Here is a 19,053-nt window from a genome sequence, read left to right on the forward strand (position 1 = left end):
AATTAAAAAAAAAAACAACTTGGGTTTATCTTTTTTAAGGCAAAAAGCAAGGTAATTGAAATTTTAAAATAAACTAGTGCATGCTTTTAAGTCTATTTCCAAAGACACTGCAGTTCATATCGGCTTGTCTGTGATTCAGAATGCAATTGGTTTTATCCCGTCTGCAGAGATCTCACGTCATTTGTGCCTTGGCTGTTTGAGGGCATTTTGAAGGGGGTTTGAGATAGGCTTTCTTTCCTGCATGTACCATGTTCTGCAAGGCTCTGAAGTTTTATTGTCTTTTTCGGGAAAGATCGTGATAGTTCCCACGGGGAGGGCAGATAGGAAGGAGCTGACCTGGGGGTGGGAAAGATGTTTAAGGCCCTCTTGCAACAGTTCAGCCAAGAACTAATGAGAAGAGAAGAAGGGTTGTCCTTGAGAGATACAAGGGAGAGGGGTCAGGACTTGGAAACTACTGACCGTGGCTCTAGGGCCCCAGAGAAGAAAGACAAGTTATCTGTTCTGGAACCCAGAGGGAACGTAGTGTTGTTGATGACAATACTGGCAGAGGAGTTGGAGGGGGGGCTCTGGAGCATTGTGGACAAGTGGGAGGAGCTTTGGCATCCATGGCCCCGTGGGACTTCAGGTCACACGTCGTGGAAGGAAATTGGAACTGTAGCTACGTCATTCAGCAAGACAGTCCAAGCATCCTTTAGGGGTCTTTTGGGCAGAGGTGGTCTTGAAAGCTTTAGGATTGTCCGGGATGACTCAAGAAATGTAGGAGCATAAAAGAGAGGAGGGACTTTGTGGACGTTAAAAAAATAAAAATGGATCATCCCAAACATCTGGGACCATTCAATATTAAGTATGATTGATGTACGAGCAAGGAGGTGACTGTGTGGGAGACAGCTGGCCTAAACTCCATGTGGGTGTTAGGAAATATAGCAGAGACAGCGGAAGAAGGTAGCTAACACCCCAGATCCTTACCAGAGATCTGCCTGGGTGTGGGTCTGATGGCGGGGGGCGAGATCACAGAAGACATCGAACATTGGACTAGAAAGAGGACCAGGTTTGGGCTACTCAATGTTAGACGTTCTTCATCATTCTCTACAGAAGTTTCAGGAGAAACGACATTAGTTTCCCGGATGCATTTTTCCTTACCTGCCAATGATTCTTGGAAGTTCTTATAAAGAAAGGTCATGGTCAGATGATGCAAATGGCCCAGATTACAGGGGCCTGGAGAGACAGAGCAGCTCAATGCAATCTCTGATCCTCTCAATGGGGTCTTGTACCAAAGAGGGGAGGCTACCAAAGACATTATTGGGTCATTGACAATATTGGAATTCAGATGGTAGATCAGACAAAAGTATTGAATCGATGTTGAATTTAGCAGAGAGGATCCCTGTTCTGTGGTTAAATAAAAACACGTAGAAATAAGCACCGAAGTATCCTGGGGTAAAAAGTTTGGCTTCGTAGACAGGATGCCCTCAGAATAGCGTATTGCTTATGCATATCAATGAAGTACGCAATGTATTCTCAAAGGATTCTGAAAAATAATTGGGTCTCTCTGATTATAAGAGCAAAAGATAAAGCTTTTTGCTTGAATGAAATGTTCACCATAGGTGGATCGGAGTAAAACATGCAGATATTTCTGTACTTCTTTTTTACTAGCTTTATAGGGTTTACATGAGTAAAATCTGCTGTGTAGACAACACAATAGACTGGGTTAGACCTCTGTCAGATAAAAGGGATAGAGAGGCTACTTCAGCCGACTTCTGTGGATTTAGTGGCTCACAGAATTTACAATCAGGAGTTGCAGAATATAATCTTGAAACTGGCATGCTCTGGGGTTAGACCTCCTGAGTTAGAATCTGGTTTCACTACTTGCTTAATTTATCCATACAGTTTATTTTTCATCAGTAAACAGAGATAATTATAATGTTGACGTTGTGGAGCTGTGGTCAGAGTCAATTGGTTTAATCTCTTAGGACAGGGTCTGGCCTGTAGCAAATGCTCAGTAAATGTTAGTTAATTTTATCCAGGGATAACGGCTGTCAGCCTTGGTTGGCTTCTGGTACTCAAGCAATGTCTACCATAACTCTCTAATATTTTATTCCAGTTGACTTTATTCTCAGGTAATCTTTTTTCCTTGGGGAAAATTAAATGTAAAGCTTGGATTCAACTAGTTTGCTCTTCCAGCAGAATGACCGTGTCTTTTGCCTAACATTTCCAGCAAAAGTTCCAAAGGCAGCTGTATCTCCCTGTTTTCTATTGCTGCAGCAATATACCTGAGGCTGCATACTTTATAAAGAAAATAGGTTGAGTTAGCTTGCAGTTTTAGAGATTCACGAGTATGGGCCCAGCATCTGCTCAGCTCTGGTGAGAGCCTTCTCACCGTGTCACAATGTGGTAGATAACATCCTGGTGGGGACAACTGCAAGAGGGGAAAGGTCCATGTCAAGGCAGGTAGCCAGAGGGATCCAGGGGCCTGACTGGCTCTTGTGGTAGCAAGAGGGCAGTGCCCTACTAACCTTGTAAGCCCACCTCTCTCTCTCTCTCTCTCTCTCTCTCTCCATCCTCAGTTCTTTCTTATTTTTATCTTAAGACAAGATCTCCCTACATTTCCCAGACTGGCCTCCGACTTGTGATCCTCCTACCTTGGCCTCCTGAGTTGCTGGGATTCCAGATGGGCTCTACTGCCACTGGCTTGGGCCCCAACCTCTTAAATGATCTCCCACTTTGGCATCACCGTGCTAGGGACCCAGTCCTAACTGGGGACCAAGTTCCAGCATGTGTACCTTGGGGGGGGGCACCCTTACACTACCTCCAAATTGTGGTAGGGACTTGCAGTGGAACCAGGAAAACATGAGATCACCCCTGAACTGACCACTGTGGTCAGCAGAAGGATCTCGATGAGGGGACACCCTCCCTTCTGGAGCTGGAGTCCGTGTGGCATTTGAGGGGGTAGGTTGCAGAGGGCGGGGCGTAAGTTCCTGGCAGTGCGTGGTGGAGAAAGCCGCTCTCATCAGCACGAGCGCGCTGGGCTCCATGTCCTGGACGCACACCTCCTGCGGTGGCCCCTGGACTCTCCAAGACCTGGGCCTGCCATGTTTCTTGAGAACAGCTTTTCTTTGGCTCCTGAGGCTGCGGCTGCTCCGTCTCAGCCTTGGCCACCCTGCGGAGTCAGTTTCCTTCCCCACCTCTTCCCTCTCCGGGTCTTCTCTGCTCCACGCCTGTTTACAGTGTTCAACGTGTATTTTCTGTTGTTTTAGTGTTTTTTTTTCACTTTTTCTGGAGGGAAAGGAGAGATGCATATATCCACTCTGCCCTGTGGTCCTAAGAGTCCCTGCAGAAGGCTTCATTCAGGCTGCTCTTGTACCCTGACAAACAGCTTCCCGGGGTATATCAGAGCCCCATCGATAAGCTTTGTCGGGTAAACAGGAGACACTCTGGATCCCATGCACTCCTGAGCCCTAAATACACTTCTTTCTCTACCATTGATCCGAAGCTCTCCAGAGCCGTGCTTTAAGAGCAGCCGATAAACAAACTGGTTACTGAGTGCCCTGCAAAGATGCTGGTGGGGACCACCTTTGGTGGATTGATTCACAAGGGCCCCACTCATGTGTCCATCAAAGAGTTATCCTCTCACTCAGAAATCAAGGTGAAACGCCCTCCAAAGAGCTCTATGGCTAAAAAGCACTTCAAGAGGCGGGCGCTTCTAGAAGCCCGGGTTTCATGGGACAACTCACAGCCCACGTCTCTGTGTTGAACATACCCAACAGTGTCCTTTGCTGTGAGCACTTGGAGTTCACTTACAGGGATGTGAAAGTCAGTAAGCCCCCGGCTTCACTGAGGCTCAGTTCCAATAGTGTCATGGCCGGCCGCCATGATGTTAGAATGGGCACCTTATACAGAATAAATACTCACTGAAAGGGATTTCCTGATTGCAGTTTTCAGAGTCCTCCCTCAGTTGTTTATACCTGAACTGGAAAGTATTCCTGTGTTTTTTTTTTCTTTCTTTCTTTTTGTCTCCATAAGCATCGGATCAATGCCTGTGGTTAATGTTCAGAGTTAACCCATTTTTATTATATCGCCTGTGGTCCTTGTATTTGTTGTTGTTTTTTAATATCCCAGTTCACCTTCCCGTTTAATAACCTTTCTTTCAAGCATAAAATTTCCTCTTCAATGCTAAAATTCTATTTTAAAGGCAAAGGATTCCAACAGAATTGTGCATTTCAAAAGCCAAGATCGTGTCAAGGTGAAGGCAAAACTCAACTCGGTGGGACTAGCCTAGAGCCAGTAGTGGGAACCCTCCATAGGAAGACATCTCCAACCCAGTTTGGGACATTGACCCACAAAATTGCAGAAGTGGAATTTCTTAATAATACAGCCCATTCCGAAAACTAAGGTGACTTTGTTTTTTTTTTTTTTTTTTAACTCAATAATATAATGAGTTTTATTTTGAGTGATGCTGGATTTAATGGCTAAATCAATATGTGTATTTAGCGTTGGGCTTTATTTCCCCACTAAGTGACAGGAGATAAGCAGCCTTAGAGTGTGTTAATTGGTTTGTGTTTAGCATTTACGCTAATCAGCAGTAGCAGAGGTGCCCTGGGCCACTTCAGGCTTGGTAATGGGGTTTATCTAAACCGAGCTTTGTTTACATTATTGACTGGAGTTGAATCGCCGCCTGTTCCTTATACACTTGAACATTAAGCTGGATTTGCAAGTGTAACTCAAGACCTTCAGCATTAGTAAGAATTAGCCTGGGTCTGGAACAAGGCAGACGGATGGAAAAGCAAATAGATATCATCATGCCGTCCCTGGCAGAGGATAGCTACGAGGGGAGAAGGCTTTACACCAGAGATCAGAGCTGGAGGGACACAGAGCAGACCAGGGTTTCTCCACGTTGGCACCGTTGCTATTGGGCTTGGGTATTTCTTGGCGTCAGTGGTTTTCCAATGCAGGGAGGATGTTCAGAAGTCTCCCTGAGCAGAGCATCTCCTGCTTCCAGTTCTGACAACCCCAAACAGTCTCCGGACGTCACCAGATGTCAGCGGGTGGGAAATACCCCAACCCATTGAGACACACTGAGTTCAATGAGGCTTAAATACAGCTTGGTTTGGGGAGCATGGAGGGTTTTTTTTGTTTGCTTATATTTCGTTTCAGATGCTAGCATTTTAGCAGCTTGGGGATTTCACGTCATTGTCTGAATTTCTGGATCCTCTTGAAGCTGGGTGGGGTAGGGATCTGGCAGATCTGGGTCCTTCCCTCCTTTGCCCTGCAGAGACGCCCAGAGGGATTTGCTTTCATAACTCAGACTTTCGATTTTGCACCATGGAGGGGGGGGGGGGCTTGTCCCTGAGCCCCAGGAAGGCAAAAGAGGATGGGATGTCAGATGGAACTGGATTCAGGCCTCGGCTTTGCCCTTTATTAGGGTTGAGACTTCTCTGGGTCCCAGCTTCCTTCTCCATGGGTTAGTCAAACCTGCAAGGGAAATGTCAGCATGTACGTCTTAGGGAAATTAGGAGGTTTCAAGAGCCAAAGTCTAAAAGTGCCCTGGGATTTGAGAAATACTGGTGCCCTGACCAGTTCCCTGCCCACTCCCAGCCCCAATTCACCCTCATCCCTGGCTTCTGCCCAGGTACCTGCTCCCAGGTGTGCAAACTCACAAGATGAGACCATCTTTCTCCCTTCCTCATTGGTCCTTGGGGGTAACAAAGGCAGAAGCCTCCGTCCACGAGATGACACTGTCATTCAGAGACCTTCTGCTTTGTCTTCATGAACGATGGGTGGAAATGGGGTTGGTGAAGCAGTATCAAGGGAAGTGCGTCACTTTCTTTCCCCACCCAGGACATTAACCTTGGGGGCTAATGACATTTACATATATGGCTACTGTTGGGAAAAAGAAAAAAATCAGCAGGGATTTAGCACATGCCTGCAGCCGCCCATTCAGGCAGGATGGGCGTTGGTTAAGCAACTGCGAGGTTCGAGTTGCCTTCGGGGTCCTGTGTAATTTTGCAAGGACCATCCCAGTTGGCAGCACCCAGGCACAGTAGGCCAAGGGCTTCCAGCCCAGACAAAAAGGGAAAGGCGTGAGCTAGTCTTGCTGGAGTTGCCTAGGCCTTCGTTTGGTTGTTTAAACCCAGAGTCTCATCAAGAACTCTTTGCTCTTCTCTCTCTCTCTCTCTGACATGCTCTTTCCTCTCCCCCAAACCCTTCCCCTAGTTCATCATTCTCTTCCTTCTCCTCAAGCAGGAATGCCCCAGAGAAGTGTCTTCTGATTTCTGATCCCCTGATTCCATTATCTTTTCTCAGGGTCTCAGGCTCCTCATGCCCAGTCGTTTGTCACTGTTGTAAATTCAAATGTGTGTCTTTTATCGATAAATATTTGGCCACCCCAGGAGATTGTGACTCTAGGAGGTCAAGAATCATATCTGATTTTTCTCATCATTGTATTCTTAGCTTCCAGCATAACTTCAGGAACACGGAATGCTCAATAAATATTTGTGAAATGAGTACATGAATGAGTCAGGATAGGCTAGGTTTTGCTGCAGTAACAGTCTCCAAATACCAGTGGCTGGATACAGTGAAGGGGTGCTTCCTTCCTGTTCATGCTTTCTGTGCAGGCAGTAGGCTGGAGCCTGTGTCCATGACATAGGTAGATGGATGTAGGCCCTGACACTTGGAATGTTTCACGAACAAAAGAAAATGGCAAAATGTGCATCAGCTCTTACAGCCTTCCCCCTGGAAGTGACTGACATGTTGCACTTCTACTCACATCATATTGGCTAAAGTCACATGCTCTTGCCTAACCTCCATAGGGTCAGGAAGGGCAATTCTCCTGTGTTGAACTGCAAATATAACTTAAAATGATGTCAACTAAGATCTGTATGGATGGTGGGCACTGAGATTGGGGAATCAGCCCCGCAGAGTTAGCACTTTAGTTTTAGCCTAATTGATTCTAGCCACACGGGCTCCTTTGTTCCTAGGGGTTCGGTTTATCATTCATTCCTTCAACTAACATTTTTGGAATCTGGAGCTGGCCTGAGGCTAAGCCATGAGGATCCGATTTTGAGTAGAACATTGCCTTTGCCTTCAAGAGGTCGACAGACTGGGAGGGACAGGTGTTTTCCGTATTTCTGAAGTCCAGGTGCAAGATAGTGTGAAAAATATGATTTTACATATATTTCTGTTTGTTAGCCTAAGGCTTTTAATTGAGGCTCTAGGAATCCTGGGAATCTGTGGAGATATCTTTGGGTGTCATTAGCAAGGCAGAGACATACTGGTCCATGGGATATTTACATACCATCAAATAAATTGAGTGGTCTGATAACTTCTCCAACTAAGCATGTTGGGTCAGATGCTTAGAGAATCGTCAAGAGAAAATACCTAATCCTCCTTGTGGGAACTCAAAGAAGGCTTCACAAAGGAGACATATCTGAAATGTTTGTTGAACAATAAGGCAAAATTACTGAGATAATTTTGGGGGGAAGAAGGTATGTTCTAGAGCTAGTGGACTGAGCTATTAGGCAGTTATAATAATTTATCTAAACCTCAGTTTTCTCTATAAAATGGGGGTGACAGTCTCTTCTCTCATAAGGGTAGCTTTTCAATATCCGAGAGTGCTTAGCACAGTGCCCCATGCAAAGGTACCTGCACAGCCACAATTACTAACCAGGGAAGGAAAATAAGTTGGGCATAGAGAGCAGCCTGTGCCATTGCATAATGCTGGGTACCACGGGGCATGGTCAGGAATTTGGAAATACTTCAGTGTGATTAGAGACAAGGGTTGCAAACCCAAATTCCTCTTAGGGCCAGGCAGGGAAGATAAATCAATGGAACCAGAGAATAAAGATGGGTGGAAGAGTCAGGAGCCCAAGTGTTACTTAAAACCATTCAGTTTTAGCTGTTTACAACACATGAGCTGGGGCGCCTGTCCACGGTGGTGCACACCCGTCATCCCAGGGGCTCGGGAGGCTGAAGCGGGAGGATCGCGAGTTCAAAGCCAGCCTCAGCAAAAGTGAGGCCCTAAGCAACTCAGGGAGACCCTGTCTCTAAATAAAATACAAAATAGGGCTGGGGATGGGGTTCAGTGGTCGAGTGCCCCTGAGTTCAATCCCTGGTACCCGCCCCCCGCCCAATTAAATAAATAAAATACATGAACTGGGACAAGAATCATAACCTCAGACATGGGTTTCATCGAAGAGTGACAATCTCACAATGGGCATGTATGTTTGAACATGTGTGTGTGTGTGTGTGTGTGTGTGTAGAAAATGGAATTGAGCTAGAGACACCGAAGGGTTCTAACAGAGAAGAGAAATCTGTGTTTTACTCATCTATTAGCAATGCTGTATGCTCTGAGGGCTGTCTGAGATGGAGATCTGGGGCGCAGGAACCAGGCTATGCAGCACCCACTTTCTGGACTTCCCGTGTGTTGCCTGAACGGAGATTAATGAAATCCAGGCCAGCGCCAAGCAGCCCTCGCAGTTAGTAGGGAAGATGGAGAGGGCTATAAAATTGGGGAACAGAATGCATTCTACACCTGAATAATCAATTAATGCCTCTTTAATGATTGTGAAGGCAATATGTCCAAATTCCAAATCAATCTCGAGAATTAATCAACCACAGTAACGGGGCCTCGTGTCTCTGTAGATAAGCCAGCAGGTGTGGTCTGTGCAGGATCCTATTTGACTGTGAAACCAGGCGCCAGGGATGTTCGTCTAGGGCCTATGGGGAAAGGCGCCTACAGCCTCCTGTCAAAGCGTCTGAGATTGGCGTCCAGGGGAAGAGGAGATGACAGGCAAAGATACCAAAAAGGAAGGGAAGGTGTGTTTGTCACCCCACCCGACAAATATTCTCCAAGAGGGCACAGCAATGAAGAAAAATTATTAAGATCCAGGAAACTGAGGGAGCCTTGCTTGTGGATTCTCTCCCAAGAGCACTCGGAGGTTTCTTGAAATGCGAAATTCTGCTGCTATGGAATTTTTTATTTGTTTTCCGAGGCCACGCATATTTTCCCCATGTTTATGAATGTCCAGGTACATTAGCCGTGAGTTCCAAAGATCCCAGCCTCTGCTGACATCTTCCTGTTGGAAGACAAGCCAAAGACACGTGAGACGGTTAAATGGTGCGCTGAGACTCAATGTGATGCCTTAGAATGTTGTACTGGTCTCCGCCCACATTCTAGAATGTACACAGAAGTGGAGCCACGTGCATTATTTTCCCAGTGCCTGCTCAAGGGCCAGGGACTTTGGTAGGTGTGTGATAAACGCTGGTTAAATAAATAAATTTGTTAAATAAGAAATTCACAGTCCAAAACATTCCCATGTGTGCTAAGAGGTCAGAAAAGGCAGTGGAGTTTGTGGATTGGCACCACTGTTGTTAAAATGGGCAGTGTTGCTGAGTGGTTAGTAGCAAGGTGCTCACGATGCCCAGTTCCCGGTGTTCTACTAAACAACTATGTGAATGGGAGCACTGTAGTCAATGTTCTTGCTTAAAATATCCTCATTGCTAAAAATGGTGATGACACAACATTATCTACCTCAGGAGACTGTTGTGAGGGTCCAATAAGGCAATTAGAATAAAATACATGCTAAGCACTCAGAATTTCACCATTATTATTTCTGGAGGTGTTTTCCAATTATATATAATATGCACTTACGCTAATTCACCTCATAGATGCTTAAAGTTTCCTATAAGTGCCTGATACTATGCCCATCGCTTCCACCAGCTTTATTTCATTGAATCATTGATGCCTGTGTCTTCCTGTACTTCAAACATACCACACATGTTTGTACCTCAGGGCCTTTGCATATATGTCTCCTCCTCAAAGAAGTGCTCTACGCTGTTCTATAGGAAGGAACATCCACACCTCCTGTTTTTTTCTCTCCCCCAACCCTGCTTTATTTTTCTTCGTGGCACCTACCTTTACCCAAGGTTATATGAAACACTGGTTTGTTGGTAGCCTGTCCCTCCTGCTGCAATGTGACCTCGAACTTATCTTGTTCACCGTTGAGTTGTGCAGTGTTCAGTGTCGACGCTCCACGAGTAATAATCGAATGAGTGAGTGAAAGTTCTGTGGTCTCCATTTTATATGTGGGGCGAGTAGATCTCAAAAAAGTGCTGGGATTTGGCCACCATATTTAAACAAAGGAAGTAGAACTGGATTCGAACTCGCGATCAAGAGGGCCAGAGCCATTTCCTCCAGATTTTTGTGCCTTCAACTACAGCTGAGAGAATGCAGCCCTTTCCCCCTCTGGAGCTATAGTGGACTATTGAAAAAAAGACAGAATTAATGAAATTGATGGTTAAAAAGAAAACAGATGAGCCCGTAAATCTGCAGCCGGAGAGAGTAAAATCGAGGTTAAAGGTACAGACATCTAGATGCCCAAGTCTGCCCAGGCAAGTTCAAGGGTCTTCTGGCCCAGCCTCTGTGTCTATAAATCCAGGGATCCTCCGCACCAACTTCATGTGCCATCATTTGCTAAATGACTCACAGAACTCAGGAGAGCACTAGGCTTCCCAATCACGTTTTTCTATTGTGAAAAAAAAAACCCCATTGGACCAGCCAAAGGGAGAGAGATGCACGGTGTGGAATCTAAGGGGGTGCGAAGCCTCTGTGATTCCCAGGGATGCGACGTGATCCCACATCGACTCGTGGCAATATGTGTGTAGTCGCGCCATGCAAGTGGCTCCTTCAGCCCCCATGTCCAGAGGTTTTAGGGGGGTTTACTGGGGGCTCCATCACTCGGGGTGGAACAAAATGAACCCAAATACTATGTACAAGTTCAGTCCTCTAATTAAAATAAAAATCAATGAAATAAAAACCCAGCCCTCGAATCACATGGTTGGTGTTTGTGACGTGGCCAGCTCTTGCCTTGAATCATGTGATGCGCATAAGTCATGGGGGTGGGGTCTGAATAACAAAGATGTTTCTATCACTCAACAAGTTCCAGGGCTCTGGAGGTTGCTGGCCAAGATCCAGGGCCTTGGCCATAGCTCTCTTCTTTTTCTCCTGGGATTTAGGGATGAAGCCTAGAGGCACTCTACCACTGAGCTATATCCCCAGTTCTTTTTATTTTATTTTTTATTTTTTTAGGGTCTTGCTACATTGCTGAGGCCAGCCTTGAACTTGTGATCCTCCGGCAGCCACGTGAGGGTCAGTGGGATTACAGGCATGCGCCACTGCGCCCAGCTCACACCTCTCTTCCTTTGAGGGTGAATAGCTTACTCCACAGCCCTTCCCTCCAATTTTGCGGAATCAGGTTAAACTAGTACTTTTCAATGAGGGGTGATGGTAGCCCCCCTGGGCCAGGACATTTAGTGAAGCACAGAGACATTTTTGGTTGTCACAACAAGAGGGATGTGCTCTGAGAGACGGTGCGGATTGTTCTGGAACACACAGGACAAACTCATACCTCCATAGCAAAGATGTGCACCCCCCAATATGAGCGGTGATGAGGTTGAAAACCCCTGTGTTAAGTTAAAGCCGTAAATGAGCCCAGACTGGTACCGTCGGGGTGGAACAGAATGTGTGATCTACCAAGTTTTCCTTCTCCCATGAATCACAAGACGAAGAAGTTGTTCACATTCAATTTCTCCATTGGTCTGATGGGGGAAGTGTTTCCATTTGGCTAATCAATCTTTAGCACCTGTCTGTCACTACCCTACCGTCCCCTCTTTTATAACCGGAGAATGGGTCTCAGTCTTGAATCTTTCACCAATAACACCTACATACATTTCAAAAATGTCTTAATTTTTTTTTCTGATATGACCTGTCTGTTTCTTGCTGGTGGTACCAATTATCTCTTTGTGGATGATAACAGCAAGTCTTCTTAGACAAGTAATTGATCTCGAGGGACGTCTATTCTAACTGGAATTAGAATTTTCCATGGACCATTCATTCCATTTAAAGAAGACGTGAAGTCGAGGTGGAAGACACACCTAGGACTCCCTCCTCTCTGGTTCTCTTTCTTTCCTCCCTCTCTGGACACCCTTGGGGATTGTATTTCCTATTTTCCTTTGAGTTAGAGTCTTGACATTGTTCCTCACTAAAAACTGCAAGCAGGCAATAGCCCAGATGACCTCCTGGCTACCTCCTATTAAGGCCCAGATGACCCAAACCAGGTGTTGAGATACCTGTGTCGCTTGCCATAGAGATGCCCTGGGGGAATATATAGACCAGAAACTTCTGGACATATGGTTGAGCAGGAAATAAACATCGTGTGCATGTATTAATTACAAATATCATGACTTATGTCATAATAAATCCCTGACACTCCAGGACCAATATTTTATCACTGAGTAACACAGTCTTCTTCGTAGCACAGAAACTAGTTCCAGGAGTGGGGTGATTCCATAATAAAAACCTAAAGTAATTTCTTAGCAGGTAGGAGATGAGGATCAAGAAAAACTGCTATTAGAGCCTCCTACCATGATAACGCCTGGTTGATGGTGGCCAGTGCTGGGTAGAACTGTCTTTGTTGACAACTTGGGAGACAGACCATGTGCCTGACTAACTTGAAGCTCTAAGGGGGGAAATTGGAAAGTAGGACATTCGTAGTGTGTGTCCGTTGATATTGTGTATGTAGAAGTCAGGACCAGGGGGAAAACTGGACAGTTTGCAGTTAGAATTGAAAGCAAACAGAGAGATTCCAGAAATTGTTTGCAGAGTGGTAGAACGGGAGGTCTATAGATCTGGCAAAATTGAAAAGATCGTTGTTTTATTGTATCTTATTTTATTTTTTTGCAGTGCTGGGGATCAAACTCCAGGTCTTCCACATTCTCTGCCCAGGGTTCTGCTTAGCTGCAGCCCCAGCCCAGAGACCGTATGAGCAGTGCTGATACCGAGGCAGCTCTTTTTGTTGAGTTCCCAAGAAATGAAAATCCTCCTGCGCGAGGAAGACCCTTCTCCAATATCCAGTCATGAACACCTTTATAGGTTCACCTAGAATCAGAATCATGGGACCTTCAAGTTAGGAAGAGGCCTCGAGGGACTGGCTTCCCAGTCCCCTGATGAACATGGCGATGGTGTAAGATTGGGATATTCAGTCAACAAGAAGTGGAAGAAGCAAGAACTTCTAAAGGAAGCAATTTGGAAGGCAAGGCAGACCCCGCAAGGGGTCCTAGTGGGAGATTGGGGGCGGGCAGCGTTCTGAAAGGACCCTCTTTACAGGGCAGGAAGGAAATTCTGATGTGAATTTTGAGATTTCAGGTCATAGCAACAGGATTACAGCATCTCATTTCTCAGGTAGGATCGCAGGTGGGCTGGACACCTGGTCAGACAGAGGAGCCACGCTGGCCCCGGGCACGCATCTGCATTGCAAAGCCTGTTACCACATCCTACTCACTTGTTATGTGGCCTCTCTAGTTTGAATGTGTCTTGGGAGAAGGGCTCATGCCATTTGGTCTACTTGTGCCCATTTCCCAGTACTGGACCTACCCTGCAAAGTAAGACTATATATCAGAGTCTATATTCGTGCATACCTGAACTCCCCGTGACTCAAGAGGCTGAGGCAGGAGGGTTGTGAGTTCAAAGCCAGCCTCAGCAACTTAGCAAGGCCCTAAGCATCTTAGGGAGACCCTGTCTCTAAGTATAATAAATAAATATGGGCTGGGGATATTGCTCAGTGGTTAAGCACCCCAGTACCAAAAACAAAAAAACCCCAAAATCCGCACCAGACTATATTAGAGTAACAGAAAAGAAAGGCTAAATGAATAAGTGAATGAAGCAAAAAGTAAATGGAGCGAGTGGCAGGGTCAGGAAGCAGGGTTTACGTCTTGTTTAGCAGAAAGGATGAAGAGGGCATGGAGCTGGTCAGATGCATAGCAAGTGTGCAAGAAGGTGGTTGTGAGAATCCAGAGGACTCTCATACTCCTTCCCCCTCATTCAGTCATTCAACAAACATTTCCCCAGCACTGACCACACGACGTGCACACTGCTCCACTCTGGGGATGCCAGGTTGAGCCACAGGGACTCCGGGGTGGCCCTCTAAGTACTTACAGCCTAGACCACTTGACTTTGCCCCTAGGGAAACCGAGTCTCAGAGAGGCTATGGGATTTTTCTAGAATAATACAGTCGGACATTGACAAAGTCAGGAAAGAACCCGAGACCCTGACTGCCGGACCTTTGAGTATAGACGCTGTACAAAGGATCACAGGTAGTAACCCTGGAGGCGCGTCCAGCCCTCCTTAACATTGCGATGGGACCAAACTGTGTTTCAAAAATTGGGGGAGCCTCACACACATATCCAATTTCCTGCTTTGTCTTAAAAATCAGAAGATCTGGCAACCCAGGGCCCCCTGGGTGGTTTCTGTTACAAAAACATCAGCAAAACAAACCAGCCAGCCCCTGTCTGCCCCCAAGTAGCCGTCGTCCGTCGCACCTTTCTCAAACACCTTTCCTCTGGCCCACTTTTCTTCTTCTGAGCTGCCCGTCTGCCTCCAAAGTCCTGTGACTTTGCAATCCCTGCTCCGCCCCCTGTGACCCCTCATTTCCTCCCTTGATGCTGAGGATTCCTCAAACCTCTTATCACAGGGCGGAAACCACCACATCCCCAACCTGCAAGGTGACTCGGTGGCCACTTTTTCTCCTCTGTACCCCTCATCTTGTTTTTTCGCAGGGTGGGTACCGGGGATGGAACTCAGGGGCACTCGACCACTGAGCCCCATCCCCATTTCTATTTTATATTTTATTTAGAGACAGGGTCTCACTGAGTTGCTTAGCACCTTGTTTTTTGCTGAGGCTGGCTTTGAACTCGTGATCCTCCTGCCTCAACCTCCCAAGCCTCTGGGAGGACAGGCGTACACCACCGCGCTTGGCATCTGTACGCCTCCTCTAGCCCCTCAATCCCTGCTTCCAAACAGTGAATGTCCAGGGATCCTGCAGGGTCCAGAACATCTTTCTATCCCCAAACCCTAAACAGCAGCATTGGCATAAGAGAAAGGGCACCATCATTTAGTGATTTTATATCCCAATCATTATGATCTCCGAGTTCATTCATTTTGTATGCAAAATGGTAATACGCTGGTATTTTAATGTTCTTAAGCATACAATATTCTTATTAATCCTAGTGCCTTTTTTTCCCATTCATAATTGAATGGTTTGCTTTATGGTAATGACCCTGCATTTCCATTTTTCTATAGGGTACCTAATTTTAACAGGAGAGCAATCAGCGTTGGGAGGGCTGGCTGTTCTAATTGCCTTCATTATAAAAGCCACCAGCCTTCCAGCAGCCGAGTGACAGATATCCACGGGTTTCCGTGGACACCCGCAAGCAGGGCATGGGTCCCTTTGGCTTCCGGGGGTCCGCAATGCTACATCTCATCCAAACAGACCCCTGATCTGCAAAAAGTCACCCTCCTTCCCTCCGTGGTGACGGTCTGGACATTAACTTGGATCGAGGGCTATTTATAACAGTTTGTGCATTTAATCAGTTTTTTTGCCGTTTTCAGCGCGAGGCGAACTCTATCCCTGTCGAAGGCGTTTGGTTCAAATCAGCCGAGACAGAGAGTAATCAAGATTTATGATGCTCATTCTGACTCCCGTCCACAGTCACTGACACTGCCACTTGCCAGCTGCCTCTCCCCGCCCCAGCCCGATGACACCCACTTCACTTTCTCTCCGGCAAGTGATTTAATGTCCATCTTGAAAGCTGTCAAAACACGTCTGGTGCTCCAGATACCCGCCATGTGGTTTCCCTGCTCCCCCTAAACACCTCCTGCCGAGTGCAGCCAGCTTCCATCGTCCTGACTTCCAAAGGCTGAGCCTGTCTGGAGCCCAGGGCACCCGGAGCTCCCAAGGAGGAGCATCAAGCCCAGAGGACACGTGGCAGATTCCAAGGGAAGACCTGCGTCAAGCCAGGATGGGTGACGTTCGTGCGCTTGATCTTGGAAGGTGAATTGTGCACAGGGTCTCTTGAAAGTGCTGTCCTTTGTGGGGTGCCAGGGATAACAGATACACTAAGAGCCGTTGGCATACTACTGTGCCACCCCTACCCAAGAAAGAACCCGTGTCCTAAGACACAGAGAAAGTTTGCTCTGAGATGCTTAGAAAGGGCTGAGGCTTTGCACATCTCAGAACCTGAGCTTGCGTGGCATCCTCTGGAGGGCTTGGTACACAGAGATAGCTGGAGTTGAGTTTCTAAGGAGCAGACAGGTGCTGGATGCTGGTGCTACTGCCCTAGGAATCACACTTTTAAAAAGCCCCTGATGTAATGGATGAGCTCTGCTACTCAAAGTGTGGTCCATGGGCCAGCAGCATCAGCAATAGCTGGGAGCTTGTTAGCAGTGAATCCCCAGCCCTATCCCTTCTAAGCCAGAATCTGCATTCAGTCTGGCGAGCTGTGTGCACATTGGAGTGTGATATATGAACAGGGTTTGGGACCCACACCACCAAATTTCAAACTTGCTCTCTGCACTTAATCGTTTTGTCAACTTTGGGGACCGGCATAACTACCCACACTTCAGCTTCCACATCTTTGGGCAGTATGGTCGAGTGGCCCTTGCCTCTTACAGGAAGAGATGTGTCGATCCACACAAGGGGTCTGCAGCAGTACCTATTATACTGCACCACTCCTTATTTGAGTTTTAGAGCTTTACAACTTCCAAGTTTGCCTCATACAAGGGATTTGTCTATGTCCGCGGGATGTTCTTCCCCAGGGATCATTGCAAACCCTCACACTGTGAATTTCAGCAGAGTTGGATGGCTGCTCGACCATGGGCCAAATGCGTCTGTCAGATTCTATGTGGTGATTTTTTAAAAATGGATGCAGTTGACATGGTTGCCCACATTTGTACATGGGGGACACACATACATACATCTATACACATACAGACGCATACATATACTACATGTCATATACATACTTATATACACGAGTGTGCCCACACATGTAGGTGTGTATATCTAATGTTATATACAGTGTTTTCAGCTACTTCAGAAAAGGTCAAGGTCTGTGCACACCTATCTGCATTCCTGTTCAGCAGTATCTGCTGGAAGAGCTCACTGTCCCCATCCATCATGGGATGAATGGGATGGGCACTCTGTTCTCTCTGGTCACCTCTGTCCCCACCTCTCCCTATTGTCTTCCACACAGCCCACTCTACTCACTTCCATTTCCTGTCCAGCCACTGTGGTCTTTGCATTCACAATGCCTGTCCTGTGTGACGTGAGAGTCACTGAAAAATGCTTCATCTGTGAATTTCTGCGGCTGACACAGAGGACCACAGGGCCGCGGGGCCGCGGGGATGCTCAGCAGCATCCCAGGCTCACACATCAGACAGGCCACCTCCCTGATGAAGACGACCTCTGACCACATCCAGGCTAGACATCCAGTGGAACTGAGAACACCCCGTTCATGGGTGGATCAAGAAATCTAAATCTGAAACGGTGGCCTTAGCTGATTTCTGTTGACTTGCTCTGTATCTACTATTACTAGAGATCTGATCCTAGGTATGGGAGGAGACACCCTTATAATCCCACCGTCTAAATCAGGGGATCAGCACACTCTTCCCTAAAATATTTTAGGATTTGCTCACCTAGAGGACACCTGCTGTTCTGCTGTAGCATGAAGACACTCACAGACCACGGACATGAAGAAGGGCAGCCACCTGGGCTGATCCCATTAGACAGCACAGGTCGGATCCAGTCCACGGACTTCTGTGTGTTGATCCTGATCTGAGTCAATAAGGAGGTTCACTTTCGCTTACTACTTCCTATTTTACTTAATTTATTTTGGGGGGAGCAGGTACCAGGGATTGAACCCAGGGGCACTCATCCCCGAGCCCCACCCCCAGCCCTATTTTGTATTTTATTTAGAGACAGGGTCTCACTGAGCTGCTTAGAGCCTCACTTTTGCTGAGGCTGGCTTTGAACTCGAGATCCTCCTGCCTCAGCCTCCCAAGCTGCTGGGATGATAGGCGTGCATTACTTTTTATTTTATGAAACGTTTTAAATAGTTGTAATCAGTCCAGTCTAGATTCCATTAGATTTTTTTTCTTTTCTTTTTTTTTTAATCTCTCAAGTTCCTTCTCCACCAGGTCCCCTTGTTTTTAAAAACATCATAATGAATGTCACGGGTAACGGCTGCTGATTATGTCATGCTGAAGTATCATTGGTGTTACTTCATCGCCAGGGGTCATGTGCATAGTGAAACCACACACACACACACACACACACACACACACACACTCTCACACACACTTTTCTCTCCCAAATATCCATGCATCTTGCCTGATAAGATGAAGGGTATTAAAATGGATAGAAAAACAGAATTAAAATTAAAAAAAACAGCTGCCTTGAAACTCTTGAGTTGTATAAAGGAACAGTCCTTACGAGTTGTTACCTGTGACTTTCTAGTTGATAGTGGCATGGTGGAACAGCATGATCTGTCTGTCCTGAGTCTCCGTGTCTTCAGCTGTCCCCGTGAGATCCTTATTGGTCGCAGAGGCAACGCCTATAAAGCACTTGGCTCAGTGCGTGGTATCTGGGCTGTGGCCATTAGTGAGATCCCTGCTCTGCATCAGGGATCTTGAGATGGACAGTAGTGAGGCCCAATGGGTGATCCACCTTCCCTTTCAGAACTGCGACTTGAGTCACAGGTAGGAAGAGCTCCTGGGAATGATTTTCTTTGTGTTGAGTTTCAAAACAAGTCCCCTAGAGTGCTTCAGGATGTGCAAAACACGTCCCTTGGGTCGTTAGTGAAGCTTTGCGTCATTTCAGCCATGGCCAAGTTGACAAAGCAGATGTAGTACAGGTCACGACTCAGGTACAGCACTCCGGTATTTGGTAAGTGAACCAAATGACCTGCTTAGGGTGGCAGTACCGCCGGGAGCCTTCGTGTAGGAAATCTCTCCCCTTCCATTAACGTACAACGAATAGGGAAAGTTCCAGATTTACCATGTTATGTCATCCACCCTAGCCCCTCCAGACGAGGATGGTATATGCTGATCTTTTATAGCTTAGCAGAGAATAAAGATGACACTCTTAGGCCACCTCTGTATAAGATAAGAGGTGTTCCTCTTGAACAGAAAGATCAATATTTTTTTTCCAAGAGGAAGGTTCTAGAACA

General features: G+C 46.6%; 1 protein-coding gene across 1 annotated transcript in view; it reads left to right on the forward strand.

The window, feature by feature from the left end:
* Hs3st4 (heparan sulfate-glucosamine 3-sulfotransferase 4) overlaps positions 1–19,053 on the forward strand; it is a 352,890-nt gene that overhangs the window by 255,657 nt on the left and 78,180 nt on the right. The window lies entirely within an intron of this gene.

This window comes from Marmota monax, unplaced genomic scaffold, assembly GCF_021218885.2.
Source record: "Marmota monax isolate L192 unplaced genomic scaffold, Marmota_monax_Labrador192_F-V1.1 WCK01_AAM20220418_F8-fsc00086, whole genome shotgun sequence".
In the NCBI taxonomy this organism is placed as follows: domain Eukaryota; kingdom Metazoa; phylum Chordata; class Mammalia; order Rodentia; family Sciuridae; genus Marmota; species Marmota monax.